This window comes from Corvus cornix, chromosome 2 (genome assembly GCF_000738735.6).
Source record: "Corvus cornix cornix isolate S_Up_H32 chromosome 2, ASM73873v5, whole genome shotgun sequence".
Classification (NCBI taxonomy): Eukaryota; Metazoa; Chordata; class Aves; order Passeriformes; family Corvidae; genus Corvus; species Corvus cornix.
The window spans coordinates 48029461-48042864 of record NC_046333.1 but is presented as its reverse complement, the minus strand read 5'-3'; positions in this window follow the sequence as shown (position 1 = coordinate 48042864).

Sequence of the window (13404 nt, the reverse complement as noted above, 5' to 3'; positions counted from 1 at the left end):
TTGTGTGACTGTTTTTTCCAGTTGGGTTGAGTTTCTGAGTTGCTGCATGGCCACACTGGTACAACCACAAGGGAGTCAATGGTGATGCACACCTGGGCAAGAAGAATCACTGTTTTTGGAAGAGTACCTTCTCAAATTTGCTAAAGACAGTTGTGAAGCCACACAGCTGCATATGAACCTGACACAGGTAAGTACTTTGCTGTGAATCAGCACATAAAACTAAATGCCAAACCCAGAAGGCTTTAATTAGTAGTGTAGCACTGAATTTGCTAATGACTAGTGCTGCAATGACCAGTGAGATCAGTATAGACTACTGTGATCTGAAAGATCATGGCTTTTCTGAGACGAGCATTGTCAAGAACAAGCAAACTGAGAGAAAGTTTAGATGTTAAACGTTTCTGAAGTCTTTCTGTTACTAAAAATGGGAGATTACAAATTCTGTCAAAACAAGAATAACTTTTAAAGTAGAAAATAAGGAATCCACATTATGTCCTCTGATACAGAATAGCAGAAGGGATCAAACTGGCCTAAGATCCAGTGTGCCAGTTGTCTGCTTCTAGAGCTGCTACCTGCTTTGCTGTGCCACCTATCTCAGCTTTACACAGAGACTGCAGGAACTTTGCACAAAGTATATGCTGATCACATGAAACAGAAGGTGTCAGGTTTGACTTTGGTCGTCCCTGTTGTTCCCCTTCTCACCCTCTGTTTGAACCAGGAAAAACAGCTAGTGTCAGCATAGGGATGTGGACTAGGGAATCCTACTTAGAATAAAATCTGTTCCTAAACTGACAAAATAGTTTAGCTGCTCATAGGCAAATATTTCACCTGCATCACTGTGTGGTTTCGGCAGCCTCTGTCTGGCAGTTTTCTGCTCCTTCCTCTCCCTAGTGATTGAATGTATACATTCCCAAAGAGGGAGACTTAATGGTACCCAAAGAGTTTGGCACTCCATTCATGCTCTTTAGTCATCTCAGCTAAGCAGCAGAACAGAGCTTACTCCAGAGCTGTGAGGTGCCCTTGTGAAGCTTCAGGACAGATGTCACTTCAGTGAGAATATCTTCAATTTTTTAATATGTAAAATATACACATTAAACCAGAAATCTTCCCTCTCTCTCTCTTAATAATGTTTTAATTATTATTTTTTCAGGTAGGTAAAGAGAGAAACAATTTCTATATTATATTTTATGTTGACCTTAGTCATTTGTTTGGCAAGTTTAATGTTTCATTGTAGGAAAAAAAAAACCCAAAACCCAAAAGATATCTTTCACTATCTAGCAGCTGAATTTAGCACTGCATATACATTTGTCATTGCAAGTATGTATTTCATCAGGAAACCACAAGAGATGAATTAGATTTCCTGTTCAGCTTAGAGAGCAGCAGAAGGCATCTAGCCAGTGCAGTTACCCACTGTTACAAGAGACACAACTCTGACATTAAAACTCTTTAGTATTTCTTCATCTGAAGACTAACATGAATGGGCTGCATGATGTCAGATTGGTTTTGTCCACTTCTGTGAGCTGCTTATTGCAATGTACAATAAATTCAAGAGCAAAGTACAATAAATTTGCTGCCTAGGAAAGCTGCCTTTGATGCCAGGCAACTGTGTCTGTGCTCTAAAATATAAATTTAAACATACAGGTATAAATTAAGGTGTTTCTCTGAGGCAGATGGAGAGCTGTTCATGGCCATATCCTTCTGCTAAGAAGAAAAACTTGAACTTTGCAATTTCTTAGCAACAGTTTCTTTGAGCACGACGTAATTCCAATGAGTGTGCAAAAGCAACTTCCTTTTTTTTTCTCACATAATAACTAAAACTTGATGAAAAGAGAAGAATTTTGTTATGATTTAGAATGTGACTTTTAAGTCTTTAGAGCTGTCTTGGCAATCTACATGAAGTTCTTTACAAAAAAGAAATCACTCCTTATATTTCCATCATAATTTAACTCAAAAACAAGGTATAAAGGAAACCACTAAAGAAAGCATAAAAGTATGACCAATGTAAAATGGCATATTTTCTTCACTGTTTTTCTGATACTCTTTCCTTAAAAGAGAAGAAGGAACAGATTCCAGTAATCACCTCCCACAACCCATAGCATCAAACACCTGTATTTACAAAGCCAACAGCAAATGGGTGCTTTCCTCCAGGGAGGTTTAAATTTCACAAAAAAAAATCAGTTACAATTGAAAGGTTACAACTATTTGGTGGAGGAGGGGTGGTTTGGGTTTTTTTGGGGTTTTTTTGGTTTTTTGGTTTGTTGGGGTTTTTTTGTTATTTTTATCTGGAGTGCCATCTGTGGCAGAAGAGCTATTCAGTTGTGTGATAAAGCTCACCTGCACACTCACAAAGATGCTCAGAGAGACAGTGGAAAGATGGGGAACCCAAATTTATACTCTGTCGGGCTACCCTCAGACCCATCACAGAAGCCATCAGCCCACTGAAGACCCATCTCCACAAGCCCAGAGAAGTACTGGGAAGGCAGAGTGGCAGGCAGGAACCTAGAATCATGCAATCAAAGAACCATTTCCATTGGAAAAGACCTGTAAAATCATTGAGTCCAACTGTTAACCCAGCACTGACAAGTCCACCACTAAACTATGCCCTTAAGTGCCACATCTACACATCTTCTAAATCCCTCCACAGATAGTGATCCACCACTTCCTTGGGCAGCCTGTTTTAAGGCTTGTCAACCCTTTCAGCAAAGAAATTTTTCTTCATATCCAATCTAAACCTCCCCTGGTGCAACTTGAAGCCTTTTCCTCATGTCCTATCCCATGTTAGCTGGGAAAAGAGGTGATCTGGGGAGGAGCAAGAGTGGGAAAATTGAGGGGCAAGGGGATAAAAAGGGCCAGTTGTGTGTAAATACTGTATATTTCAATATTTCTATATCTCACTACCTCTGGGGTATTTTTTTTCATGTTTTAATTCTTTTTGCCACTGACTTCTTTCAAAGAAGCAATTTGGCAACCAGTAATGTATTATAATGTAGTTTGGATAGAGAAAATGAATAAGCATCTAACTAACTTCTTCTAATAAGCTTCAGCAATATTTAGAAGGAAAAGTCTCTTAAAGAATACTAATAAACTAGTTATACAACTTTCCTTCTGAAAAGTTATTTTACTTCATTATTTTCTGTCTTGCAAATTTTGTCTTTAAAAGTGTTTACCTAATTTTCCCCTTTTGAAGCAAGTGTCAAATATTAATATTGAGAACAGAGACACAATTTTATGTTCACAGAGTACCTAAATATTTACCTCAGATATTGTCTGTGGAGTGGTTCTAGAATTAAAACATTTATGACACTGCATTGCCATCACTGTTTTCAAGAATTCTTGAACAATGGGTAGTCTGAATAGAGGAGAATAAAATATCGTCTTCAGAAAAGAAAAATCGGCAGTCAACATTATTTCAACATCAAGAACAATACTCTAATAAATTACTAAATTGACACTTTTAAAGCACCTGGAGGGTCAGTGAAAAAGAAACAGGCAGGAAAGATTTGTTGCAAAAAAAAATGTTTTATATACTGCTGTTTTCTTTCTTTAACAGATTATCTGGCTCATAGCAAAAAAGGTAGTAGAAGTGACGTGTATAGGCTTACAGGAATCTTTGGGCACTATCTTACTTGACATTCTCATTAACAGGGTACAGAAGCAATTTGTTCTGGGCTAACTTGCTGCACACAATAGGTGCATAATTGCTTGCAGAAAATACTCCTAGACTTATCTATATTTTGCTTTCAAACAAAAAGGATATGCAATATAGAATTCTGCTAGGGTCTGGCCAAAATCTGATCCAATGCAAAATTTTCACTTATCACTTGGTTGATGGAATGGAGAGCACACTCAAAAAGATGCCAAAGAAAAGGGGTGCAAGGAAGCTGAAGGATTAGAATTCAAAATTACTTTGATAAATGGGAGAAGTGGTCTGTAATCAATAAGATGAAATTCAATAAATACAAAAACCAAGTACTACATTGAGGCTAGAAAAAAATCAAATGCATAAATACAAAATCGAGAATACTAAGAGCACTGTAGAAAGAGACCTGGCTGTTAAAATAAAACACATATTTAAAATGAATCAATGACACCACGCTGATGGAAAAACAGAAAAACTCATCCTGGGACATTTTTATAGATATGTCATATGTAAGGCAGGATTAGTAATTGCTTTTCTTAACTCACCTTTCAGAAGTCTCAGTGTGGGGTAGTTTAATACAACAGTACATAAAGAAGAGTACTTTTAAAAAATGGTTTAAAATATGGAGAATGACTGAAAAAGGGAGAGGTAATATTTGCTCTAAAAAATAAAGGCTGATGGCAGGTGTGGAGGTGATACAACCTTCCAATATGTAGAAAATTCTGAAAAGCAGGGATCCTACTTCATGATTGTGCTTCATGACACTGAGGGCATGACAAAACCTTGTTGGCTTTAATTGTGGCTGGAAAGGTTTAGGATAAAACAGGAAGACCTTCTGACTCTAAGGATAGCTACAGATAGAAATAGGTCACCAAAATCTGAGGTATAATCTCCACCATTCAGGTTTCTAAGAAGAGGTTAGAAAAATACTCATCAGAGTTCCTTCACTCCTTTGAGGAAGAGGCAAACGGTGGATCCTGCTGGATTTTCATTCTTGCCACTTTTGTTACAGTCTCAAAGAAACAGAAAGTTGTAACTTAAATTAGCTAACTTTTTTTTAGTACTAAATATTTTTATGACAGTTTCTGACAGTGACTTGCCTTTCAGAAATTCATGCCCTGGTGATCTGCTCATTTTAAACAGTAACATCTGCAGAGGTTAGATCTCTTGCTGACTTTGATCCACTCTCTCAAGACCGCTTAATGCATCTCTTGATGCCTGCAGGTCTTTGATTCCAAATATTTATCTTCTTTCAGATTTATTTCTGACCACTTGAATTTTACATTTCCTTGCGGACCCCCTCTGACACATTCATCAACTACAGAATTCAGATGACACTGTCCTTGATGCATCCCCCTGGCATCCTGGGGGCTGCTTTTAACTCTTTACAGGCTTACTTATTACTCAAATGAACTATCTAATGCAATATGTTTGTTATTTTAATCAATATACTATGGTGTGCTTAAATATTTACCAGGTTGATTTAGAGGATTTTCTTTTCTAAAATACTTTGCCTTTGATTTCATGGTTTTATGCCTCTGGACATCCATTCTGCAGTTAAGATCACTACACTAATCTTCACTATCTTGCAGCTACCGTGACAGAGAGTCAGCTGTAATTACATCTTAAAACAGATCTCATTTGTTACTTAGAACTAAATCTCTTGTGCACCAGCAAAGCCACCTACTGCTTAAAGCAGTCCCTTGTGGTAACAAGAATTTGCTACTCTTAGCTATATGCTTCAGTGGTATTTGAGCCATTAATACTGGGTACTTGAAATGATTTGTTACTACAAATTAATTTCTATCTGGACCCTTGCTTGTGCACTTCTTTTGCAAGGGTCATTCTACAATAAATGCACTGAAACTTGGAGCTAGACTATGGCTCAGATTCTTGGTCCCCTCTCCTCAGAAATTTCATGAAAGTAAAACTATCATACTGAAGAGACAAGATTAGAAAATCTATTTGAGACTATGGAATGTGCTTGTTTCATCAGTTTTCTTTTCTATTAGAGTTCAAGGAGGAAAAAATCTACCTCCCATTCTCCCCTCCATCTGCTGTACCTGTAGACTTGGATTTCCAGGTACACTCGATTTTCTCAAACAAGAACCAACACTGTAATTGACATCTCCTTCATGCAGATTTCTTCTACATTTATTAATACAAGACCTGTGCAGAACCGAGTCACTGGCACAATGTACAAAATTTGGATCACAAATTGCAAGTAACACAGAGCATAGGGTATCCTTTTTATGCCTATATGTATTACAGGCATGTTAACTAGTATCCTAGTCGAACTTCATCCCACTTAACCATCCTCTGGTACTTTGTAAACTGCAAGGAATAGGTGAGAGAGATCATGAGTCCACAAGTTGGACTCGATGACCCTGATGGGTCCTTTCTAACTCAGCATATTCTACGATTCCGTCTTTGAACCCTTTAAGTTGAACAACTTCAAAAAAATCGTATAAAATGCCCTGGACCTATCACCACACCTCTCATCAGAGTGTCTCCATTTTTGCAAAATGAACTGAGCAAAAAGTATGTATGTGGGCAGGGCAGCAGTGCTTTCAGTAGCAGCACAGATGCAGACAGACTTCCTGAGCTAGAAGCGTTTCCTGCACACAATGGGCCACATAAAATGAGATTGCAAAGCTGGTTACATCAGACATGACTTTCTGTGTAGTCATATATTGTCAATGATGACAAAGACAGGATCCTTTTGAGCATCACGTCTGGCTCTGTGAGAAGAGTTCTGCAAATGCAGGTGGGGCAGTTCAGCAGCAAAAAGAGATTTCTAGAACGGGAAGTAAAATATTAATGGTAATAAGTTCAGCCCTTTTTTTGGTGAGAAGACTGGTGTGTAAGCATGTTGTTGAGTAGAGGAGAATAACTAGTCATGCAGAGACCGAAAGCATAATTCCCCTATGCAACATGCCCTGGCAGCATGTTGAGACTGGAAAATCAACAGTAACCAAGATTATTTAGGAAATTAAAAAAACAATTCCATTTTGATAGGAAGTGGTAGTAGACTTGGATACATCCTCAGCTGTATCAGGGTCACTGATGGGGAAAAAATTCTCTCCACTATCCTGGCTGCTGCTGAGATAGAGTTAATTTTTTTCCTAGTAGCTGGTACAGTACTGTGGGGTTTGAATTTAGTATGAGAATAATGTTGATAACACACTGATGTTTTAGTTGCTGCTGAGAAAATACTTACTTTAAATCAAGGACTTTACAGTTTCCCAAGCTTTGCTAATGAAGAGATACACAAGAAGCCAGAAGGGAGCATAGCCAGGACAGCTGACCCAAAATAGCCAAAGGGATATTCCATATCACAGCATGTCATGTCCAGTACATAAACTGGGTGGAGTTGACAGGAGGGGACAATTGCTGCTCAGGGTTGAACTGAATGCTGCTCAACAGGTGTTGAGCAATTTTATTGTGTATCATTTGTCTTTCCTGGATTTTATTTTTTTTTCTCTCTCTCTTTTTTGCCAACCTTTTCATCATCATCATTATTATTATTACTATTATTGTTATTATTATTATTACTATTATTATTTTATGTTTAGTGTTTTATGTTTTATTTTAATTATTAAACTGTCCTTATGTAAACCCACAAGTTTCTCCTCCCCATCTCACCGGGGCTGGGGGACAGTGAGCGTGTTACTTAGTTGCTGGCTGGGGTTAAATCACTACATCCATGAATTCAGTTCTCCATGCTCTAGATCAAAAGCAAGGACTAATTTTGTTGCAAGATATTGTAACTAACCACAGAAGACAACGCTAGTGTTAGGTGATACAGCGAGGCACATGATGTCTGGGTGTCCCACAGCTCTCTGACAGCCATGCTGACACAAGCAAACTACGACCCCTCAAGTTCCCAGCACAGTGAGATCAACAGACTGACCCATCAAGAGCCACTGGGGACTGTGCCTGCACCCTTGCAGTCAAGCTCATGAGCTCATCCACTAAGACCTTTTCAGTTACTGCTTTAATTACTTTCAAGACGTGGCTAGATGCGTGTACTTGTCCACCTCAAAGAAAAATCCCTGATTTTCTGCCATACTTTATTCTACTCATAGCTTTCCTACGTTTTTTAAACATATTTAAGAGTATCTATCTCCTAATCACGAGGAACTACATCTCAAAGGTTTTCCTTCCCTACTTAATCTAGCACTGATGATGGTAGGGTATGTCACATAGCAACAGGGGCTCTCTGGCTTGGGAGAAAGGAGAAGGCAAGATGTCTGCAAAGACTTACACCTGACAGAAGCTTGGGACAGGAGGAGAGAAGCCAAAAATACTTCATATCAATGACAAGTAGAATCTCAAGTAACTCCTCGAGTTCAAACATACTTCAGGCAAGACTTGATTTTAGTTTTCAAACTTGCGATAGATCAGGCATTGAAAAGTGTACAGAAGAGAACTTTCACTCCCTTAATGTATGCAGGTCACCTTTATGCTGGGTGACGTGATTCTGGCTGCTGGAAAAACACATTTTTGACCTAGCAGGGGAAGCTCATCAGTGAATGTCCTGAAGTCAATTTCCACACAGTGTCTTTGGATATGCTGAAGTCCTAGATTGCAGCTGTGACCTGTTACTATGACAAGGAATAAAGTCTGACATCTTGAGTAACGTCAGGTAGATGTCGCTTTCCCTTTCTAAGCTGAAAGCTCACTTTTACAATGTCTGATACAATATTGTTCAATAGTCAGAGCTGAGATGGTAATGGGGTCCAGAATGCATAGGCCCTGTCTAGAGTCACATAAATTCTGTTCAGAATAAGTGTTTGATACAGTGCCTGAGACATCCCTGCTTTCTCATGGTAACTATAACACAGTAATGACATGCGAAAATCCTAGAACATCAGGTGAATGAGAAGTAGGTGCAATGCATATAGATGCAGTACAAGGAAAGGGAGCTTTGTGTTCCAAGCCTGGAGAAGTTAGGGCCATGGCAATCAGAATTGAAGCATTCATTTTCACCACTGATCTTCCTGAAGGCAGGATCCTTAATCCAGTGCTGTGCTGTCTGAGGTTCCCCAGGCTGATGCATTTGCAAAGAGAGGATACTACAGAAGAAATCATTGCTCAAGTTCCCATGGTGTTGTCAATAGATGTTTTCCACAGAACCCAAGTAGGTCAAATACCTCTTACTTGGTTCACTTAGGATCGTGTGGAACAATGCCGAAAGGGCTTGCTTGCCAAGTACACGATTTCCACTGTGGCTCCGGTCCAGGCTCTGTCTGATCAGTAACGCTACGCCATCACCAAATTCTTCAAAGTTGCTGTTGATGGAGTTGAGACAGTTTACAACAAAACCACCAGGAGTATAAGAGTAAATATGCACCCAAACCTCCATCTGTTTCTTGGGAAACATTTGAGTTCCATGGCAAAGTAGCACCAAGAGCACAAAGGGAGCATGAAAAAACTCGCAAATGAGCCTTTGGGCTGGCAAATAAGCTTCATTCAGAAATATGGTTATCTGATACTTAATTCTGACGGACAAAAATTACTCCTTCATATGTTTATATAAATATTCTCACCACCACCCCCAGCTTCAGTCAAACAGTGTGGTCTTATAGTTCAGCACCTTGTGTCTAAGGGTTGGAGCATTTTTGATCTAATACAAGCTACCCCACAACTGGACTTACAGTTTTGTGATGCCACCATGTCATTACTGTCTCTGCTGTTTGCAGCTGCCGGCCTCTCGTCTCTCTCTGTCCAAACGCAACCTATGTAAGTGCTGGCAGAGAGCAGAGAGGGGAACCAATGAAACTGGAGCACGCAGACAGCTGTCTTTCCCTCCCCCTTCACGCCCCCTCTTTTTTTTTCCCTTTGTAAAGATATTTGGATGTTGCTCTGTTCAGCATTGCAAGCCCCACTGTGCTCTAGAGAGTCATGCCTAAACAGGTCCAAAAATATCAGGCAGTGTGTTAGGTGAAAAATCAATGAACACTAAGGACAGCTTACAGAGCAAGCCAGAAGTGATACAGAAGAAGATAGTTCGGGAGCTTGAAAAGGGGGAGAAAAAAGGAAAAAAAAAAAAAAGGAATGCAACATACAGGTGGGGATTTGGGGTAAAAGAATATTTTTGAGGCAGAGAAATGGGTGGCTATTAGAACAAGGAAAGAAAGTAGCAAAAAATAATGGGAAAAGCAAGACTCAGGGAATTAAATTCACACAGGAAAAAGCTGGAGAAAATAAAGAAAATTAAAAGATTAGGAAAACAGAAACAAAATGTAGAAGAACTGACAAACAAGAAAGAGAGAAAACTGCACATCTGGATAGAGAGAAAGGATAATTAAAGTATCAAAAACAAGGAGCTAAGCTCTTTGTAGTTGAAAAATATACACACTGTGAGAGACACAAAGCAGTAGAGATTCAGCACTAATGGATTTTCTTAGTTTGAGCTGTTGTGCAAACGAGCCACCCTCATGCGATACTATGCCTGAGCTACATCTTGCCAGGAACCTCATATTTCAGTGGGTCTCTGCTCACCCACACATTTCCATGCTGTGCTCTTTTCCTGGGTGACAACACACTCCTAAAGTTCTGAGCCTGAAAAAAAGCAGTGACGAAAGCCTTTCACTTAATTTTTCTTATTTCTGATATTATTCTTTCATAGATCCCCATAGCATGCCAACAGACATACATCCTCAGACCTGATCTTTCTTCCATATAACTCAACAGGTGACTACTGCTGACTTCAAAGCCCACGGAGAACAACCAGTGGCAGGGTGCAAAGGGAAGGTACTGGTCCATGAGGGAAGAATGTTGAAAGGGGCAGACTCAGAAAGCTTGAGCTGGCAGAAAGAATTTGAGCAAGAGTGACATTTGGAATTTGGGAAAGAGTAGGTGATATGGGAGTAACTATGGACAGCAAAAATAAAAATTAAAATCATGGTGCCTCTACTGAAACCACCGACAGAACCAGCATCTTTTATCTGTCACTTCAATCAGTTGCTGAGCTGAGACAAAGATTTTACTCTTTGCACCCTAGAGCAAATTTTTTAAAAGCACTGTATCTATAGCCCCAGATGGAAATCCAGTAAAAGTTTAAAAGCTTCCATAGGACTTAAAACCTCTGTCTCTCACTAAAAAAAAAAAAAAGAGAGTGACCTTGATAGTACATTTGCCTGTTGTTCATGCAACCCTTCCTTCAGGAGGTGCTCCATACTCTGCTTCCCAGAGCTGAGCGCACGGGAAAGCTGTGATGCTCTGAACAGCCTTACCGCAGACTCCCACACACTGTCCAGGGGCTGGAGCTCTCATGGACCTCAGCCCTGGCCCTGTGGTGGAGGTGGCCCAGTCTTCTGCTCATCTGATGGCCACTGGATCACCAGAAGGTCCTGTCACTACCTCAGACCTGCTTGGATGTGAGGGATGGTGCCCTGACCAGGAGGGCACTGCCCTGCCTTGGCAGTGTACTCTCTAAGGGGGTAGCCCTACTCTTGCTGTTCCCTGGCACTGACTAGGACACACTGGGATTTGGCTGAGCTGTAAACTGTGAGTTACTACCACTTGCTTGTCTGAACACAAATAATTCAGCATTTGTAGGGTCATTATCCCTTCCCAACCGTTGTTGCTGTGAAACAAAAAAAAATGCCATGTAAATAGAACAGGAATTCAAGCAGTCTTGAGGAATTTATAGATGAAAGAAGGAAACTTTAATTACATTTTGTAAAAGCACAATAGTGGGATGTCCTTAGAATCCCAGTTAACAACAACTGGGATGGACAGTTTGGGGGAGAAGGAAGGGAAAATATGTTTACACTGTAGAAAACACAGAAGAAGCAATCTTAACTATGTTATGTGTGATACCTTTTCTATGTACTTTTCTTTGGTACGTTGCTAGGAAATGGGCCAATTGCAGGAACGTAGTTTTTAATTTTCACGACTACAGAGGGTAAACTGACAGCCTTTCAAAAGCATGGAGCAAAGCTCTGGGGATAAAACCACACCACACGTACTGACACACACAAAAAATTGTCTCTTCAGAAAACGTAAACCTTTAGAACTGCAGAACTGTTATGGATTTCAGAAAATCACTCTGTCTAGCCCTGCACTGAGGTGGGATCAAATAGCCCCAGACCACTCTGGCACATGCACATCCTAACTTCTCAAAAACTTCCTGTGAAGGAAGTTCCTTTGGCCCAACAGTTGGTCTGTTCTGGTGTCTCACCATTACAATACAACATAGTAAAGCAGAGATTCAGAGCATGGCTGTGTTATGTTCATAGTAGGAACAAACATCATTCACTGCTCTGACAACGTAAGACTTGAGTTGGACTCGACGATCCTTGTGGGTCCCTCCAACCCAGACTATTCTGTACTGTGATTTTCTACTTATGACCTGTGTTTTCTGCCTGTACAATATCTGTAAACAGCCTGTCCCACGTTTATGTCTATCACTTTCTTACTCTACAATGATATTTCTACACTTCCTCTCTTCCAGCGGGTTTGTTGGAGCCCCGGGGTAGAGACTGAGGGGAGGGTGGCCTGATCCCTTTGAAGGACGAAACCGTTGAACAGCTGGTAACTGCTTTGGCACTTTCATCTTCGACTCATCACAGAATCACAGAACAGCCTATATAGGGAAGGAACTTAAAGATCATGTAGTTCCAACCCTTCTGCCAAATGAGGCTCATTCCACTAGACCAGGTTGCTCAGAACTCCATCTGGCCTGGCCTTCAACACTTCCAGGGATGGAGCATCCACAACTCCTCTGGGCAACCTGTTCCAGTGCCTCACCTCCCTCACAGTAAAGATTTTTTTCCTAGTATTTAATCTAAACCTACTCTCAGACTGAACCTATTCCCCCATTGTCCTATCACTACAAATAGTTCTTGCAAATAGTCTCTCCCCATCTTTCTTGTAGGCTTCCTTCAGGTACTGGAAGGCTGCAAAAAAGTTAACCCTTAAGCCTTCTCTTTTCCAGGCTGAAAAACCCCAAATCTCTCAGCTTTCCCTTGTAGGAGAGGTGCTCCATGCCACTAATCATCAAGGAGGCTGGTGATTTTGCACTTGAAAAACAGCTTGGGCAAGTAGTATAGAAAATTTAAACTGACGAGATTTGCACACGTGGACCAATTTTTTTCCAAATCTGAGTAAGGTTAACAGGCTTTTCCATGGAGGTGCTTATTGCAGATCTACCATTTCTTGCACCGCACAGCTGCCACAACCAGCTCCGGCTTGCCCAGCCATCGCTCCAAAACAGGCTGAGCGGAGCCGCAGGGAACAGCGGCACCAGCATCGGGGAACAAACAACAGCACAAGCGTAATGCATCTGGTTTTAATCCAACGACGACCAGCGTGGACCAGCACAGCGCGCCGGGAACTGACTCCCGCTTGGCGAATTTGCAGCGAGGCCGAGGACTGAGCTCTCAGGGCTGACCCGCCCCGAACCGCGCGGGAGGCACCTGCCGGGCACCCCCGCCGCGCATGCGCGGTTGCCGCCACAGCCGGCCCAGAACTACATATCCCGGCCTGCCCGCCGCTGCGACCGAGCCAATGGGGAAGCGGGAAGCAGCTCCCGCCTCCTCGCAGCAGGTGTGGAAGCAATCCCCGAGCCGCCCTTCCCCCGCCCGCAGGCAGAGGGCTGGCGCGGGAGTCTCTTACAAAGGAGTAGAGCGGAGGGAGAGGGAATAGGCCCTGGCTTCCCTATGGAAGCCGTAGGGGTGCCTCCTCCCCGCTCCCGGGACAGCCGGGGAAGCGGGCGCGGGGGCCGCACCTCAAGGGAAGCGGCGGTTCGGGGGCTT